This window comes from Bos indicus, chromosome 13 (genome assembly GCF_029378745.1).
Source record: "Bos indicus isolate NIAB-ARS_2022 breed Sahiwal x Tharparkar chromosome 13, NIAB-ARS_B.indTharparkar_mat_pri_1.0, whole genome shotgun sequence".
Taxonomy (NCBI): Eukaryota; Metazoa; Chordata; class Mammalia; order Artiodactyla; family Bovidae; genus Bos; species Bos indicus.
In genome coordinates, this window is record NC_091772.1 from 38202633 (window position 1) to 38219404 (window position 16772).

Sequence of the window (16772 nt, forward strand, 5' to 3'; positions counted from 1 at the left end):
CTGGTGAGAGCCCGCACGCTGGTCCTTCCGGGCCGTGTTGGGTAAGGAGTTGGTGAGACAAAGGGGACGTGTACAGCCAGATGACCCACAAGCTGTGTGACCCTCGGCAGGTTACTCAACCCCTCTGATCCTTCATTTCTTCCTCTAAAGTATGATGTCATGTGAAACTTTTACAAGGTTGAATCACAATGAATACTGAATGAAAACAGCTCTTCTAGGGCACACCCTCTTCTTCAAGGGCGGCATCCCCAGGCCCGAGGGGTGACCCAGGGCCTCTGTCTGCAAGCGGCTTTCCAGGGCAGTAGCCAGAGTCCCAACAGAAAAACAAGAGTCCAGGCCAAGTGATTCCACAGGGAATTAATATAAGAAGGAGCAGATGAAAACCTAAAAGAAGAGGCAAGAAACCGCTGCTTCCCCCAGGCTGGAGGGACAGAGGAAGCAGGGCAAGATCAGTAGCTAAAACCAAGGAGGAGACACCGCCCGCCCGGGCTGCAGAGCTGCAGACAAGGTTCAGAGCCGAGAGCGCTGGAGGTACCCCGCCGGGTTTCTCTCCTCCCTTGTAGGGAGAGGCGGTGCCTGTCTCCCTTCCCCGCTTCCCATTGGCTAAACCTAGCGGGCATGCCCGCGTGCAAGGGACCCTGGGAAATGTAGTCCACGGGGTCGGGCCAGGCAGTACTGCAAAGCAGGAGAGCGGGCGGGGGCGGGGGTGGACCCGATGGCTGTAACTGATGCCCAGCTGTACCGTGGGGCGGAGAAGGGCTGCTGTGCCTGCCCGAAGGCAGCGGGTTTGCCTCTGCTGAATCTTCAAAGCTCCTCGATCCACACATCGGTGGAGGGTAAGTCTGGAAGGAGAAGCCACTGTCAGCCCGCACCATCAGGAGGGAGAACGGGAGAATGACCTTGTGGGCACTTCAGGTCACTTGACCCGGGGCCTGGGGAGCTAGTACGCTGGATCCCAACCCTGACCTCCCTGCATGATGGCTCCTGAGCCGCCCTGCCGGCCACAGCTGGGCATCTAACTCCGGGTTAGCGGAGCGCCCGCCAACATGGGGGGCGGGGAGGAGGAGGGAGAAAGGTGATGGGGGATTGGTAATAGCAGTTGCTGTTGGTGAAGGCTTTAAGAGTCTAGGCGCTAAGCTTCATGCTTTAGATGGACAGTATCATCTATTCTTTTAACAACCCGTAAAAGGCACCAAGTATGTCCCCATAAAATCCAGGGGGAAAATTTTTTTTATCATAAAAAATTTTTAAAGTATGTTCCAGGTGTCCACAAATAACTGAGCAAAGTCAAAATCCTGAAACTGAAAAATGGGAACCTCCCAGAAGGTCTGAGCAGGTGTGGTGTGACTGGCTGAGGCCAAACAAGACCTTGAGGTCAACATAATTTTCTGTTAGGTAGATAGAGAACCATTCACTTTGGCCTATGTTCTATGTAATACAGCAGGCATCAGCACCCCCTCTGTTTTCCTTCAGTATTTATTGTGATGCAGTGTTGTAAAAGTTTCACATGACATTATACTTTAGAGAAAGAAATGAAGGATCAGAGAGGTTGAGTAACCTGCCTAAGGTCACACATCTTGCCCATGAGAGACAGCATGTTACTCTGTGATGGAGTGGCTGCTAATGAACCCTCCCCCACTACTATTTCCCCACCTATCCAATCAGGTCCAGGGTGCCCGGCGCTGAGTTGAGGTGGCAGACAGGGTAGTGATGTTGGATGTTTATATTCTGACAGCATCCCAAGGCCAAATATAAACTGAGCCATGCCCTAGAGTGTGATTCTACACTGCCTCCAGGTCATGATGGTGAGCACACCATGTGTAGACAGAACAGGGTTGGTGAACCCCAGTGGTCAGCTCTCAGAAGCCTCTCTGGCTCTCCCTCACTTTTCCCTTTAAGCCAGTAAGAAGACAACAGCAGGAAGAGGCTATGGGACTCTCCAGTCTCCCTTGCCCTGCAGGCCCCAAGGGGGTTGGGTGACTTGTCCAAGGTCACACAGCTGGTGGAGGATAACCCCATACCACACGTGCAGCTGCAAAACCCATTTCATGCCTGCTTCCTCTCTCCGTCTCTGAAATGATGCCCCTTCACCACTTGAGTTTCGGTGGTTCAAAGCTAGAAGGCAGAATGGGTTGGGCTGCATTTTTCACAAAAGCTTTCACAGGTCACAGGCAAGATTTTGCTTGTGAACTGAAAGTAGGAATTTATTAAGTATGGTTTAGGGCACAGCTCTCTCCCTCCTCCCCAACCCAAATACATCAGGATCTTTTCTCCTACCCCCAAAATTATACAACAGGGTGGAAAAGAGGAATCTGTTTCATTTTCCCACTCTTGGTGGGACATTTCCCCACAAAGGCAATTCAGTCCTCACTGGAAGATTAGGAAAAGGGCAGCTCCCAGTCTCATGGCTGCATGAGACACAGGTGGACGAGAAGAGAGCTCAGATTGAGTCCAAGGCCTTGGGCTCCAGGCCTTTCGTCCACCAGGCCTCTCATCCAGGCCTCAGCCGTTTAATCGGGGGGTCAGGGGGCCACATCTTCCAGGTCCTTCTAGGAGGATTAACATACTTGGGGGCAGCAGTGCTAATACCTGAGTTCACAGCTAATGAGCTGCAGGGAGCAGGAGGCTATTTCAACGCACTCAGAGATGGGCAATCTACTTGAAAACGAGGCTACTTATGAATGCAAGGATGCTATTACATCAGAGCGCTTTGACTGCTTAAAAAGCATCCCCAAACTCAGTGGTTTAAAACAACAGCCATTTACTTAGTTCATGATTCTGCAAGTTAGCATTTTGGGCTGGGCTCACTCCTATGGCCTGTGGCAGGGTTTGCCTGGCCTGGCTGATGTGTCGATACAATGGCTCAGCCAAAGCGTATGGCTTCATCCTCACAGGGAAGCCTGGGCTTTATATCTTGTAGCTGCCAGGATCCCAAAATAAGAGCCGGGGGTTTCCCTGGGGGCTCAGCGGTAAAGAATCCACCTACCAATGCAGGAGACACGGGTTCGATCCCTAATCTAGGAAGATCCCACAAAGGCTATGCTCCACAACTGTTGAGCCTGTGCTCCGGAGCCCAGGAGCTGCAACTACTGAAGTTCGTGCATCCGGAGCCTGGGCTCCATAACAAGAGAAGCCACCACAGTGAGAAGCCCACGCAGCACAACCAGAGAGTAGACCCCACTCACTGCAACTAGAGAAAAGCCTTCAGAGCGACAAAGACCCAGCACAGCCAAAAGTAAATAAATAAAAATAAAATTTAAAAGACTGGAGCAGAAGAACTCAAGGTCGCAGTCACTGTGACTGTATTCCACTGCCAAGGTCAAGTGACAAGGCCAAGCCCGATTTGAGGATTCAGAAACTGGCTCCAGCTCTTCCTGGGGGAAGCTGAAAAGTCACATCCCAAAGGGGCATGAACACAGGGAGGAAAGAAGGACTGTTACCATGTCCCCAGATGTCCTTTGTAAAGTATTCTAGGAACAAAGTAGAGACTCCTGGCAAGAACAAAAATGTTGAATAGAATAGTCCACCCAAGCAAGGATTCTGTGGCATCAGCCCATTGGGCGGCACCTACTAAGTGTAAACTTTAAGTCTTAGCAGTGTTGAACTGGAGCCCCTGAGTCCTGGTGCATGACAGCAACTGTTAAATCCTCGGGAATTTTGTGAGCCCAGTGTTGAACCATCACAGCTCGAAATTGGCCATGGCAGGAGTATTTACACCCCGGGAATCAGCAAGCACCACAGATCAGGCAACTGAGTTAGCAGGACCCCACTTGTTCAGTCACTCTGTCATATCTGACCCTTTGCAACCCCATGGACTGCAACACGCCAGGCTTCCCTGTCCTTCACTATCTCCCAGAGTTTGCTCAAACTCATGTCCATTGAGTCCGTGATGCCATCCAACCATCTCATCCTCTGTCATCCCCTTCTCCTCCTGCCTTCAATCTTTCCCAGCATCAGGGTCTTTCCCAATGAGTCTGCTCTTAATATCAGGTGACCAAATAAACACTACCATAACAAACACTTTCTCTCCCAACCTAATGAGTAAGATGGACAGATACACAGTGAAAGATTATAAGACTCTAATCAGAACAGGCTGAGTGCAGTGCAAGACAGAAGTCAAGAGACCGGAGACTCAAAGGGAAAGGAAGTCGTGGCTCCCGGAGGTAGAGTTGGGGTAAGGAAGCCATTCTGGGGGAGCTGGCCTTTTCTCTGGGCCTTGAAGGGTGAATAATGGGAAGCGAGGCTGCAACAGGAGTAAGGGGTACAGGCAAAAGCAGAGAGCGGGGCTGAGATCACAGAGCATTGTTTAGTCTGAGCTTGGCTTCCGGTGACGGTCAGAAGTTTACTGATCCCGTCTCAATCTTGGGAAGTAAGTGGTCCAGGCAGGCACGTGGCCCTGCCCCCCACCAGCCCTTCCCCCGCCCTGTTCTAGAATCTCAGCGAACAAGCGCACGACCTTTGCCCTCCTCCTCCTCTAATCGGCTGCAATGGGCAGTCTGTACACCCAACCTGGATTTGACACCCGGTTGTGTGTGCTTAGATAGGTTGCTTAACCTCTCTGAATCTTTGTTTCCACGTCAGCAAAATGGATCAAAAGTAACTGCAGAGTCCCTGGGATTCAGGGGCTGGTGCCAGTACGGAACTTAACATGGTGGCTACCCATAGAGTGGACACTCGGCGGGGAGTGTGTGTGAGAGAGACAGACAGGCAGGCAGGCAGACAGAAAGATTGGTTCTTCCCTCCTTTCTAGGCCCTGACCAAGCCCATCTCAGCCTCCTCCACCCGCTCTAGGGGAGTTGGGGAGCAAGGCTACTCTCCTTCCCAGGCTTGCGGGGTTGGGGGAAGAAGGCCCCGGGTGACCTGGCCTTGTGTTGGTTGATTCTGCGTGGGCAGCCATGCTGAACCTTGGCCACTTCAGTCCAGTTCACTGAAGTCGCTGCTTCAAACAAAGTGTACAGGGGGACTCCTCTCCTGGCTGCAACCCCCCAGCTTGTCCACCTTGGTCCGCAGTTCAGGAACCCCATGATGGGACATGGCCACCACACTTGCCTGGAAAGGCCTCTTTAGGAAATAGCACCAACCCCTCCAGGAACAAAGCGTGGGGTGTCTGGTTGGCACAGGACCTGGATACAAGCCCAGGGGGCGTGAGAGCCAGAAGTCAGCTGGGTCAGTGATCCAAGCAAATATTTGGCAGATCAAGGCTCAAGGCTGACCTTGAGAGTCCATCACTGGGTCCTCGGAGTGTGGGGTCAGGCTGCTCTCCCCTACGTCCCCCTCACTGCAGGGACAGATGTTTCTAGTCCAGAGCAGCCCCCACCCCCCATCTTCCCAGCCCCCAACCTAGAGTTCCTGCCTTGCACACCTCACACCAGTGGCTCCCCTACAAGTCAGTGTCTCCCCCATAGTGAGGCGTGGGGGCAGCCAAGCATCTGACACTATGTATTCATTGGAAGGACAGGTGCTGAAGCTGAAGCTCCAATACTTTGGCCACCTGATGCGAAAAACTGACTCATTGGAAAAAGACCCTGATGGTGGGAAAGATTGAAGGCAGGAGGAGAAGGGGACAACAGAGGATGAGATGGTTGGCTGGTATCACCAACTCAATGGACATAAGTTTGAGTAAACTCTGGGAGTTAGTGATGGACAGGGAGGCCTGGCGTGCTGCAGTCCATGGGATTGCAAAGAGTCAGACATGACTGAGCAGCTGAACTGATTGATTGATCCTTCCTGGAGAGAGGCCCGCTACTCGCCCCCACCCCTAACATCCCAGTCTAGCTCTCAGTGCCCCCAGCTGGTGAGGATGTCCCCCTCCAAGCCTCTGAGGGAGACAGCCTCAGAGGCACATGAGGGAGCTGGACACACATCCCCCACATCTCCTGCAATGGAGAAGGCCCCCCGTGCTTTCTTAGAAAGCTGCTGAGCACGGCCTCAGCCAAAGCCAAGAGCGCGGCACTGCCTGCCCAGGTGCTTTGTTCCACTTCCTGGAGGGCTAAAAATACCCTGGCACTGCCAAGGAGCCCAGGGGAGCCAGCAGCAGGAGCGGTGATCAGGCACCTGCCACAGTTAAAAGGAGAAACGCAGCCACTCCTTCAGAGCAGAATAAGCCGGCTTCCTTTCCCCTGCCCGCTTGGTCTCCAAGACTCTCCCTTCTGTTTCTTCCTCTCGCCATCAAGCGGGCTTTCCTGGGCCCCTGCTGCACCCTTCTCCCTTCCTCCTTCCTCCCGCTGAACCACCTCCATCCCAGAGCAGACGACTGGGCTCTGACACGTGTCAGACAGCCACTGTCCTGCAGAACACTCCAGAAGCCTCACATTCCTCCAGCAAAGCTGTGATTAGCACCCAGGCTTCAGACGGAAATCCCTTAGTGGATGAGAACCCAGGGGCTTCAATTCAAGAGTTGGGTCTTGACATCTGTCCGGCCTCAGTCAGTCTTTATCTTCTCAGGACCTCAGGCCTCTTTGAGAATCTGATGAGAGGTTCAGCCCCAGAGTAGCCTCCAAGCAGTGGGAGGGAATGCACGATGGTCAGAGCCCCATCCAGGACCCCCCAAACCCCCTCAAGTGAGGAGCCCTCCATGTGTTGGAAGCCAGGCCCTGAGTAACACCCTGAGATGGACGATGGGGAAGGGGTGAGGGAGTGGGTCGGGGCATGCAGACAACCGACGGGGCAAGTGTGGGGGAGAGGACCAAGGGCTATGGGGTGGGGGACTGGAGGGGCCAGGGCAAACCGGGGTGCAGAAAGGAAGAGGGCGCATTTGAATGGGATTTTGAAGGACAGACAAAATTTAACCAGAGAGAAAATGTAGAGTCAGAGGAGGGCATGAAAAAATAGCCTGTTTGGAAGCAGGAGCAGCAAAGGACTTGCACAGGGCTTGAGGGGCGAGCGTGTTGGTTTTCCATTGCTGTGTAACAAGGAACACACGCTCGTTGTCTCACAGTTTCCGTGGGTCAGGAGTGAGCACAGCTCTGCTGGATTCTCTGCCCACGAGTTGCAGAAGGTGTCTGTGGAGCTGTGGTATCCCTGAGGCTTCGAGGGGACAAACCTGCCTCCCATTTCATCCAGGTGACTGGCAGAATCCACTGCCTCACAACTCCAGGACCAAGGGCCCCAGGTTTCTACTGGAGGCCACTGCAGGCTCCTGGAAGCCTTCTCACCACATAAATTGGCTGAGACGGAATCTTATATAAGATAACCTAATCAGGGAAGCTACATTCTGTGGTCAAACAGCCAGTCACAGGTCCCACCTACAGCTGGGGGAGGGGATCACACAGAGGGGTAAAAATAGGGGGTGGAGTTCACCAGGCCATTGCAGAATTCTGCTGACCACAGTAAGACTTAGCTGGAAGACAGGGTCAAAGTGCAGTTGTGAAGACCCTTGATTCAGTGGGAAACAGAAAGCCCTGAAAGGGGCTGGGAGGAAAGGATGAGAGCAGAGGCACAAAGTCAGTGCCCTTTGGGAAGGCAGTTGCCATGGCTTAGTGTCCCCTTGGCTGATTGGGATTTCCTTCCAGCCTCTATTCAAGTAAGTCATCAGTAAGTCTGATCAGTAAGTCTTCCCTGTCTACCTGACAGGAAATGCTCACCTGCCTCTTCTCCCAGCTCCTCACTCAGTCTTATTGTCTCACAGCCCTTATCACCATTGGTCCCGCTCTGTGTTGGCCTGTCTATCTGCTCATTGTCTTTCTCTCCCTCATAGATTGCAAGAATTCTACTTGGCTTACTGCTGTATCTCCAGCCACATGAACAATGCCTGGGGTATAGCACATGCTCAGTAAATATTTGTCTGTCACTCCAGACAGAATGAATGGATGAATGAATGGGTTCAGGAAATTCTGGCACGAGACTTGCTAAAACTGCCTATGATTAAAATTCAGCAGCAGAAGAAGGCTGCACTGGTGATGCACTGAGGTTCGTGTTGATGAGTTGGGGTGATGCTCACCGGCATCTCCATGGGAAGGGGATGATCACAATGGGAAGTGGACACTGAGTTTAGCTTTGGTCGAATGACTCTGAGATGGCTGGGAGCAGCCAGGTTGGGATAGCTAGTAGGCAGTTGGAAATGTGAGATTCCGAGCTCATGAGATGAGTAGAGAACGGGAAATAGATTCCGCAGTTAATGCTCGTAGGGGACAGATAAGTCATAAGGTTAAACGACAGGAGAGAACCAACGAAGCATCTGGAAAGGAGTCCATCTGAGAGGTAAGAGGAGGTGGGTGGGGGGTGGGGCGGGCAGGGCAGAAAAGTTCCTGGAAGAAGGTGGTCCACGCCCAGTGCTGCAGAGAGGCCAAGCAAACAAGACAAGAACCGAAAGGCTTTGGTAATGAGGGGCCACTGATGACCACGTGACAGCAGTCTCAGAGGCATGAGGGATTCCGGGTCAGTGAGAGGCTGCAAGTGGTACCAAGTACCCCTCAAGGAGGAACCTGGGGTGACACTGAGAACAGACAGGATCGTGAGGAAGGGAAGAGGGAAGAAGAGGACAGGTCCCAGGGAGATGAAGGATGTTCTGGGACAGCCAAAAAGCCCAGACTCAGACCCCGCTCACACCGGAATGTTCCCTGTCCTGCCCCGCCCCCACCCAGCCATCAACACAGAAGGAGCTGAGGAAAGGAGGGACTTGGGTGGAGAACACAAGCCGTCCTTTGAACCTGCCCTGGCCTTGGGCTTGAACTAGCTGCTGAGAGAAGCCTAAAAGGGAATCCTCTGGGGGAGTTCAGCGACGGAGGGCTCCTGGTTACCCATGGGGCATTCTGCTCTCACCCACTCCCTGGGGCTGGAACCCACTGGGAGGAAAGGATGAGAACAGAGGTACAAGTCAGTGCCTTCCGGGAAGGCGGTTGCCATGGTTCCAGGGAAGTGGATCAGGGGCTGCGGCCATGGGGAGAGAGAAGAAAGACCCAGTAAAAGACCCGTGGCAGATGGCAGCATCTCCCGTCCACGGGCTCTTCCACAGTGAGACCTCGACACACCCCTACCAAGAAGTGAGACCTGAGTCTCTCCACCCTGACCCTGGTGGCCACTGTGACTTGACTAGTAGAATCTGGCATAAAGCACAGCGATGACCTCATCCTTGGGGTTGGACCTCACAGCTGGATGGAACCATGCAGCTTCTGAAGGTTTCTCTCTCTGAGAACATGTATCTTTGTAGTCCTGAGCCACCACATACGTCTGATTAACCTAAAACCACCACAAAGAAGGCCCTTCGACCTGGCCTCAGCTGAACTCCCCGCTGACACATGCCAGCCACACCTCTCACCAAGGCTCTTGACAGCCAGGGCTCTTGACCTTGACCCGCCTTATTTCTGGGGTGGATCATAAGGCCCAGCCTACCCTCCTCCCCTACCGGCCCTGAGAAGGCTGACTTTACTCCCCCAGGGCCTAGAGTGAGTGATAGGCAGGCAGGCCCTGGGCAGGGTGTCGCCCCTGAGCCGATCCCCGTGGTAGTGGACACAAGTCACCTGCCAGCTCCCAGACCCGCACCCACTCCCCTCCAGGAAACATGAAAATCCAGAGCCCATCCCAGGCCCTGCTGCACTCCAGGAAGAGAGACTGGGCAGCCGCCCAGAATCACAAAATGGACTTTGGGCTGATTGCCCAAGCTGGACCAATGCCCCCACCTTCTTAGAAAGGGCACTCTTTCTGGAACCAAGGCCACAGCTTGTCACGAAAGCCAGATGTTGGCAGAGCAGGACAGACAGATGGGAGGGGCCACTTGAGGTAGATGGGACACCTCCCTGATGCCTCCCCAGCCTGTCATTTGGGGGCAGGGAAGGCGGTCCTCAATGCAGGGAGTAAGTCGTTATGGAGGACAGTTCCAGCTGCTTCTGAGAACAGGCTGCAAGGGCATTGGGGATTCAACCCCCAAATCCCAGCCTTTAGCAGTGAGACAAACAGTGTTTGGGGAGCATCACAAGATGGTCCTCTTTAGAGCAAAACGGGTAAGGGGAAATCAGGAAGAAAATGTTTCATATCCTGTGCTTGTATTAGGATACATGTAACCGGCCATTTAGGATAGGGTTCGATTTATTATTTAAGTTGACTTATTTTCAGTTGGATGGCATCACCAACGCAATGGACATGAGTTTGAGCAAGCTCCGGGAGATGGTGAAGGACAGAGAAGCCTGGTATGCTGCAGTCCACGGGGTCGCAAAGAGTCGGACACGACTCAGTGACTGAACAACAATTCTCAGTTATCCATTCTTTTAAATAATTTTGTAAAATTTATCTTTGGCTATGCTGGGAGTTCCTTGCTTCACAGGCTTTTCCCTGTTGCAGGGAGCAGAGGCTACGCCCTAGTTGCAGTGTGCAGGCTTCTCCTTGTGGTGGCTTCTCTCGTTGTGGAGCACGGGCTTTAGGGCACGTGAGCTTCAGTCGTCGTGGTGCACAGGCTTAGTTGTTCTGCGGCATGTGGGATCTTCCCAGATCAGGGATAGAACCTGTGTCCCCTGCATTGGCAGGCAGATTCTTTACCACTGAGCCACCAGGGAATCCCTATCCATTCTTTTAACAAATATTCATGGAACATCTAATATGTGCCCATCTCCCCCAAAGAGAAAGACATGCTTTCTTGAATACATATATGTGAGAATATGCAGAAGCTATCTCCAGGACAGTGGTCCTCAACCAGGGTCCCCAGGGACATTTGTCATTGTCTGGAGATAATTTTGGCATCTGGTGGGTGCTGCTTATATCCTACAATGCACAAGACTGTCCCCATGACATAGAACTATTTGGTCTGAAATGCCATTAGGGCTGACACTGAGAAACTCTGGGCCTGGAAAGATGAACATAACACAAGAAACAGGTGAGTGATGCCCTCTCCCAGGGCAGAGGAACTGGGAGACCAGGATACAGGGAGGTGTGAGATGATTCTTCTCCGTTGTGTACTGTTTTGAGCCGTTTTGTAGAATGTCTTACCATGTGCATGTTTTCCTTATTCATAGAATAACTATGACTTGTCATTGCCGTACTTATTTGGGAGCCTTCTCCTGGCTGTTGGGGCAAAGGAATTTGAAAAGGAGGGAGTTCCAGGGCGTGCACAGTCTGGAGCACCTGCAGTTGTGGGTCATCCAGCCTCCTGTGGTCCAGGGCTCCTCAACTTTGCCACTGACACTGGGGCCCCGGTCACTCTTTCCCGTGCACTGTTGGGTGTTCAGCAGCAGCCCTGGCTTCTGCCCACTCCATGCCAGGAGCATTCTCCCCTTCGCTGTGACAGCCAAACATATTTCCAGATATTCCCAAATGTCCAAGGGGAGGCTGGCAAGGGGCAAAATCATGTCTGGTTCGGAACCACTATGCCAAACCCACCTTGCAAATCCAAACCCAGGGAATTTCCCATTCACTGACCTCACACATTTACAGTGGCTGGGCTGCATCCTCAGAGGGTCACAGAACCATGCAAACCAGCACGGGGATGTGGAGTGAGCAGAAGCATGGGGAGCAGAGAGTGGGGTTTCAGCTGCCTGTGGAAACTGATGCTCCCCGATCCCTGAGACAAGAGGGGCCTCGGGACTCCTCTGAACCATCCACCCATTTCACCAAGGAGGAAATAGAGCAGAGAGGTGATGAGGCCAGAGTCACACAGGGCATGATGACTGGTGACACTGGGACCACTATTCCCTATAATCCCGAGATGTCCCCTGGACAGGACATTCTCCTTGTTGCTCATCCACTCCCCATTCTATGGGCACCCTGGAGTCTCCTGGGACACTCTCTTGAAAGTGGACCACCTAAGAGGGTGCAGGGCTAGCGTCCTGTGTTTTCCACACTTACCCTGCCTTTCTTGATAAGCTGTTCCCAGGCAGCACTAACTTCAGTGTGAACTGGCTTGTTTGTGGACACAGAGTTGTCTCCTAAGGGTTCCTTCTGAGGCCACAGGAGCTGGGACCTGGGGAAAGCTGGTTTACAGAACCCTCTGACATTTCAGTGACAGAGACCAGCAGGGAGGAATGGCTGAGAATCAAAATCCACCTAGTTTCAGCTCCCTGGGGAAAGGCAAGTCAGGGTGAGCCTGGCTTTGACAACAAAGTCAGCCAAGCCATCTGGTCCCTTCTCTCCTGGTATGAAAAGCCAGGCTACTTTTTTCATGGTGAAGAACCCAGGCTTGGAAGCTGGACTGCCTGGGTTTGTAATCCTCTTCTGCGACTTTCTGCTGTGTGGTCTCAGGCAAGTTACTCAATCTCTCTGAGCCTGAGTAGTTGCATCAATAAATAGCCATAACAGTGACCGCTTCATAGTATCATTAGAGTCAGCTAAAATAAAATATGTGACATTCTTAGCACAGCTACCAGCACATTGTACCTACAAGTTATGTGATTCCACTGCTACTGCTGTATGATTCATTCTAAATATAATTAGGAATACAGTGTTTACAAATACAATGATATAATAATACCATGGTTCATGGGCCCAAAACAGGTTTTCACAAATAAATTTCATCTGGGGACAAGTGGGCTAGAAAACAAAAGAGACATTTCTGGTCATTAGTATGACATTCACCCCACCTCCCATCCCATATTGGAAAATAAGAGGCACTTTTAAAAACAAATTTTAATGGTGGACTAGCTCATCTGAACAGGACACAGTTGCCCTGTTCTTGGTTTCGGCTGCTTTCCAGCTGTGGTGTTCTTCTCATTGATCAGAGATCAATCCCCAAGGCCTGGCAAAGGAAGCTTTTAATTGCTCTGGATGGACCGATTTGGGGTTTAGCTGCTCAAGCATATAATTGACTGAGAGAGAGGGAGAGAGGATGAATTAGTTTGAGATTGCTTTGAGATAAACATGTAGTCAGACCTCCCCCTCCCCAATCTGACCTAAAATAGACCCCCTCGCCTGTCTCCCCCAGCTCTGGGGCTAGGAGGCCCAAAGCAGGAACCGTGTTTTCCTGCTTTTATCAAAATAACGATGGGTGATGATAACCACCACTCTCCTTCATCATCTGCACTTGCCGTAGGTTGGATTTCCCCAGGAGAAGACCTGAGACAAACATGGAGTCAACCTTCTTTATTTGGAGGGAAGCCTGGAGGGATCAGGAAGGGAGAGGGAAAGTGAGTCAGAGAATGGCCAATAAAGGGTGTGTTTGTCAAGCGCGTAACCACTGGGGCCCCTGGCACTTAATCCCCCAGGGAACTGTGGGGGTTGGCACAGAACACAGACTTCAGCACTGGCTTGTTCAAGGGACAAGGGAGCTGGGGGAAATTATACACCAGACCACTTGGTCACGGCCTCAGGGCTGCTCCTGGTGGAGGGGAGTCAATTCCCTGGCACGTGCAGCCACCCCCAGGGCAGGCAGCCAGAGGAAGGGTGACAGAGACAGAGGGGGGCCCCCTCTGGAAAGAGAATGTGTGGGGTGAAGGGGCACCCAGAGACTCAAATAACAAGCCCCCAAATAGGATGATTCTATTAGGGGAACCCGGAGAAGGCAATGGTACCCCACTCCAGTACTCTTGCTTGGAAAATCCCATGGACGGAGGAGCCTGTTAGGCTGCAATCCATGGGGTCGCTAAGAGTCGGACACGACTGAGTGACTTCATTTTCACTTTTCACTTTCATGCATTGGAGAAGGAAATGGCAGCCCACTCCAGTGTTCTTGCCTGGAGAATCCCAGGGACGGGGGAGCCTGGTGGGCTGCCGTCTCTGGGGTCACACACAGTCGGACATGACTGAAGCGACTTAGCGTAGCATTAGGGGAACCACTGGCTGAAACGACCTGCCATGGCCAGACACCAAGGTCGCCTTTTATATGAGTTGTTTTACAACAGGAGGTCCTGGTAAGAAACACAGAACTAACAAGCTACCACCAACTGGAAGAATTCGGGAAAGGTCAAAAGGAGAGAGGAAACTCCAGTCCATATGTCCTACCAACCTCCCAGGATCCTTCTGGCTGGAAGCCATCTTGGCTGAGTGGATGCAAGCACCATCAGGAAGGACTCCTGACTCAGAAGGATTGGCCAGAGACAACCCAGAAACTAATCCCATCACCATAAAATGCAAGACTGTGAGCCACGTGGCAGAGCCCTTCTGGTTTCCTTTACGCTGCCGTTCTCTGCCTGGGCGCCCTTCCCAATAGAGTCTCTTGCTTTGTCAGCACGTGCGTCTCCTTGGACAGTTCATTTCCGAGTGTTAGATAAAAGCCCACTCTCGGGCCCTTGGAAGGGGTCCCCCTTCCTGTAACAATTCCCTGTTTCCCCCCTCAAATATCCAAAGGATGTGTGACCTAACTGAATGTATTTAAGATAATCTTTTTTTCAGTCAATGAAATAGTTAATTATCTATTTATAACAAGTAACTTACTTGCCATCTGTGAGGTTGGCAAGTCATGATCACAGGTTATGTGTGACAACGTGTTACTTTAGAAGAGTGCTCTCATCACCCTGTCCTGTCACTCAAGTTTTTGCCACCTCATCCACCGCACCTGTGGGCTCAGGGCCTCTGCCATCGTCAAAGCCACCTTTTGAGTCATCTGAGTCGTCCAAGCACGTCTTCTCTCCCTCCTTGGTTCTCTGCGATGCAACATTTTTGAAATCTGTAGGATGCTTTCATGGGCATTTTTATCCAAGCTTCAAGCACCTATTTGCATAACATTAGGGCAGCTGGCGGTCCCATTCATCGGAGGTGTCCCTGCCTGATCCCCATCCTGTAACCACGGATTTTGTGTTCTTAAGTGTCCTCAAAGGATCTGTGCACACTCGCACTAGAGCCTATGACGCCATAGGATCGGTTCCAATCTGGGTTAAACTTGCTAACCACCCCTCAAGCGGTTCCTCAGATGACCTTGGCCAGAAGGACCCATGCAGGTTGTTTTAGGCAGCATATCTCACTGGTTGTTCAAAAACTAATCACTAAGAGCACTCCACTACGTGAAAGAACGTGTGCCGTCTTTCTTGAAAATAAACAGCCTCCTGTTGCGGCATCATTTGGTGAGTGGGGAAATTCGTGGTATATCCAAACAGAGTGCTTTTGGTGGTTCTGGGCATAAGCTCATGTAACCTCACTACCCCACCCTGTGAGGTGGGCTCTGGGATACTTACCATTTTATGGATGGAGAAACTGAGTCTTGGAGATGGGAAGGGACTTGCCCAGAGTCACACAGGAAGAGGCAGTAGAGCGATCTGAACCCTGGGTCTGACTGAAAACAGGAGAGGAGAGGGCTGCAGGGGGCTGGGTCCCTCTGGAGTTGGGAAGGGCCCTGGGTGGAGAGGAGAACGCTGTGGAGCTAGACACCTTCATCGCCCAACAGGAGCACGGCCGCTGAGCCTTAAGGGCCTCCATGTCTCCCAGGACCCCCTGACCCCACTGGAGACCACCCCAGTCCAGGCCTGGAACCAATGGCCATGTGGGAGCACCATCATCTCCCCAGGCTGGGGGCGGGGCAGGGCGAGGAAATCCAGTGGCCACATGTGCACCCCTGAGTCCCGAGTGTGTTTCTTCTCTTCTGGAAATCAGGATGAGAAGAGCGAAGAGGAAGAGATGGGAGAGGGGAAACTGAGAGAAGACAGGGGCCTGATTTCCCCTGCAGTCACGGCTGCCAGATCCCAGACAGAGCTGGATCCTCCCAGGGGTGCCAGCCGTCCCACCAAAAGGCCTCCCTTGGCCTTGCTCTCATGTCTCTTCACAGCTGCAACATGCAGAGGGTTCTCACAGGCAGGGTTTTAGTTTCACAAACATATGCTCAGAAAACGGTGCCTCCCGCACTCCTCCCCCCGTACCCAACAGCAGCCACATCAGCAAATCATGCCACAGAGAAAAGGTCTGCTGCCAGCAGGGCTGGAAGACAGCAGGAGCCAAAGGCCACTCAGGTGGGATGCTCTGTTTTAAATTAGCCAGTGGCTGTCCCCTCCCCCAGGGACAGTAACCAGATTCGGGGGTGAGCAGGTTTGCCCCAGCTCATGAACACTTGATGGACGATCCCCAGAGTGTGAGGCTGGGCCCATCTGCGGCCACATAAAACCTCCAGTTCAAGTAGCCCAGTGACCTCAGGACAGACCGCAGAGGACTGGGCGAGGTGGCTTCTGGGATCCGCCCAGTAAGACAGGCTCTAATCCCATATTCTCCTGGTTTCTCCTTATAATGGCTCCACTGGGCCCCTGAGTCGTCCCTGAACTGTCTAAAAAAGGAACACGTGTACTTTGTGGTGAGGACACTTACCACAATTTAGTCTCAAAAAGAGACTGGAAGACAGCTGTCATCTCTGACAACCCTCTTCTTATGGGGTGGGGGCTCCCACTGTGGGGATCTCGGTGAATGGTAGGCGCCTGCCTCCTGGAACAGAGGCGGGGGAGGGCAGGGACCTTGGCCTGGACAATGGGATAACCCTGCCCAGGGCTCCAAATGGTGTGATCTTGGGAAAATTAACCTCTTTGTCCATTCCTCACTCATAGAAAGGGAACAACAACTTGATATGCTGTTGAGTGAAAACAGCAAAGCCCTAAAAATAATGCCTGACACAAAGTAAGTGCTCAACAAATATTAGATCCAATCTTCAAAACACCTTCAGAGGGTAAAGAAGCGTCTTATCCCCATTTCTGGAATGGTAAACTGATGCTTTCCTTGTGGCTCAGCTGGTAAAGAATCCGCCTGCAACGCGGGAGACCTGGGTTCGATCCCTGGGTTGGGAAGATCCCCTGGAGAAGGGAAAGGCTACCCACTCTGGTATTCTGGCCTGGAGAATTCCATAGACGGTATAGTCCACGGGGTCATAAAGGGTTGGACACCACTGAGCAACTTTCACTTTCAAACTGATGCCTGAAGTAAGTCAGAAAGAAAAACACCAA

General features: G+C 52.3%; 1 long non-coding RNA gene across 1 annotated transcript; it reads left to right on the forward strand.

The window, feature by feature from the left end:
- The first annotated feature begins 667 nt into the window (after nucleotides 1-667).
- On the forward strand, nucleotides 668-14914 carry LOC139186487 (uncharacterized). Its single transcript, XR_011570055.1, has 2 exons — nucleotides 668-836; nucleotides 13761-14914. It is a non-coding gene; the product is annotated as an uncharacterized lncRNA (long non-coding RNA).
- The last annotated feature ends 1858 nt before the right edge of the window (nucleotides 14915-16772 follow it).